Source organism: Dipodomys merriami, unplaced genomic scaffold (assembly GCF_024711535.1).
Source record: "Dipodomys merriami isolate MVZ:Mamm:240054 unplaced genomic scaffold, mDipMer1.0.p SCAF_1, whole genome shotgun sequence".
Lineage (NCBI taxonomy): Eukaryota > Metazoa > Chordata > Mammalia > Rodentia > Heteromyidae > Dipodomys > Dipodomys merriami.
In genome coordinates this window covers 35,139,346-35,142,281 of record NW_027202270.1, presented here as the reverse complement: position 1 = coordinate 35,142,281, position 2,936 = coordinate 35,139,346, and positions in this window count along the sequence as shown.

Genomic DNA, 2,936 nt, shown 5'->3' with positions numbered 1-2,936 from the left:
TACTTAGCAGGTGTTGTACTTGGGGCCTGAAATATGATTTTTAAGGAAAATACATATAACAGTTTTTCAGAGCAAGTATCAGGGAGTTCAACCAAGAAAAGAACTAGTGGTCTTTGATTCAATCTCTTTGCAGAAATAAGTCAAAAAGTCAGGGTGAAGAAAATGTTTATAAGGAAGTTGGAAGAACACTTAGAAACAAAGAAGTTGTTTGTACAAGCCTATATGGGTGTGGTAAAATATCCCCTGTGAGGATAGTCTTCTGAGGATTTGCAATAGTTGAATCCTTTTTTTTTATTTAATTTTATTTTATTTGTGAACATACTGTACAGAGGAGTTACAATTACATGGGCAGGATAATGCGTACATTTCTTACCAAGCCTTGCAGCCTCCTCCTTTGTTTACCCTTCACATCCCTTCCCAGCCTCCCCCCTCCCCCCCAATCCCAATCCTTCTCCTTCCCCCCCCTTCCCCACTCACCCACCCCCCGCACCTACGTTGTAAAGCTCGTTTTAGACATGACAACTTGTACTTCTTATTGTTGCAACAGGTCCACCTGTATCCTTAAACAACTGGTTTTTCCCCATCTCCTCCACAAGTTATACTGACATCAAATATAGTGAAAGCAGGGGTTATACTGTGGGGGAGAGACATACAAAGCAACAAAGAGATAATCTTATAAATGCGTTAGAAATACATGCATGAAAAAAAAACATTAAAATACACATCTAAGGGTTCATTTTCCTGACATCACATTATCTGACCTTTTCCGCTTGACTCATACATCTACTAGATATTACAAATAAGGGAAACCATGGGACCTATGTTTCTTTGGGCCTGGCTTACTTCACTTAATATAATTTTTTCCAAGTCTCTCCATTTCCTAACAAATGGGGCAATGTCATTCTTTCTGATGGAGGCATAGAATTCTATTGTGTATATATACCACATTTTCTTGATACATTCATCTACTGAGGGGCATCTGGGTTGGTTCCATATCTTAGCTATGGTAAATAATGCTGCAATAAACATTGTTGTGCAGGTAGCTTTAGTGTGGTCTTGTTTGTAAACATTTGGGTAAATGCCCAAAAGTGGGATTGCTGGGTCATAGGGGAGTTCTATGTGAAGTCTTTTGAGGAACCTCCATACTGCTTTCCAAAGTGGTTGAACAAGTTTACATTCCCACCAACAATGAAGTAAGGTTCCTTTCTGTCCACATCCCCTCCAGCATCTGTTGTTGTTAGAGTTCTTAATTTTTGCCGTTCTAACTGGAGTGAGGTGATATCTCAATGTTGTTTTGATTTGCATTTCTTTTATGGCTAGGGATGTTGAACATTTCTTCATGTGTCTATTGGCCATCCTTCTCTCTTCTTCAGAGAAGTTTCTCTTTAAGTCTTTCACCCACTTATTTATTGGGCAGTTGTTTCTTTGAGGATTTGTTGTTGGGGGGTTAGCTGAATCCTTTTAAAGGCATTGTTTTGTTAAATGGAAGGAACTCTGGGCTCCTAAAATTGTACACCTGCTAGACATCCAAACATAAACCTAAAGAAAAGCTTCCTTTGAAATATGACACCTTATATATGGATGACTTTCTCCAAGGCATATATGATTCCCCATCATAATGAGACTCTTTTTTTTTTTTTTTTTTGGTGGGTCTTGGCCTTGAACTCTGGGCCTGGGCCTGTCCCTGAGCTCTTCAGCTCAAAGTGAGCACTCTACCACTTGAGCCACAGTGCCACTTCTGGTTTTCTGGTGCTTTCTTGGAGATAAGAGTCTCACAGACTTTCCTGCCTGGGCTAGCTTTGAACCATGATCCTCAGCTCTCAGCCTCCTGAGTAGCTAGGATTACAGGTGTGAGCCACCGGCGCCCGGCTCATAATGAGACTCTTAACCTCTTGGTTTTTCTTGTTCATTCCTGTTTCACTCATTGGGATAATGCTGTTACCAGACTTCTAAACACTTGTCACTCAATTTTATAAGGTATTCGATTACTATCTGAACAGGGGGAATTTATGCATTGAATAACACTTTTGTGTTACATATTAATAAACACACATCACAAATACCTTATTACAAGAAAGTTAGCAAACAGACTAGCAAAGATAGATAATACTACTTTTGCTCACTGGTTGATAATTAGGTTTTGGTCAACCTAATTTATGAAGACCTTGGCTAAGAAGCATGTTCCTAACTCTTGTTATTATTTTTTTTGGGGGGAACGGTCGTGGGGCCTGAACTCTGGGCCTGGGCGCTGTCCACCAGCTCTTCAGCTCAAGGCTAGTGCTCTACCACTTGAGCCACAGCACCACTTCCGGCTTTTTTCTTTTTGCTTATGTGGTGCTGAGGAATCGAACCCAGGGCCTCGAGCATGCAAGGCAAGCGCTCTACCACTGAGCCACCTTCCCAGCCCCGTTATTATTTTCTTAATAACCTATCAGCCTCTTCCTGGTACATATTCTCAAAATCTTAAATGTCTATATGGATCCATCTGCTAACTAAACTAAGTGGGCTATCTTTGGCTGGAATAACAAACATGTAAAGGAGTGTGTGATGATGTATAAACTATAAAAGATACATTAAGATCAAATCTAAAATCATAGTAACAGAGTTACAATTTGGAGTATGACCCAGTAGGGAGATTATTAAATAAAATTTTGTGGGAAGCCTTGGACTGGGCCCCCAATAGATGAAATTAATTTAATTTAACATGGTAACATGTTCTGTTGATTAAGCTTTAAACAACTAGCTAAGGCATCACTAAGTAACTAGTTGATTAAGACATAGTCACTCAGGCTGGTTTTATTTATTTAATTGGTAGAACTGAGAGTTGCCCTTAGTGATTCAGACATGCTAAACAATGCTGTTCCACATGAGCTATATCACCAGCCTTATCAGATGTTTTCTATGCCTCACTTCTCTTTCTATGTAAAAGCCACCCA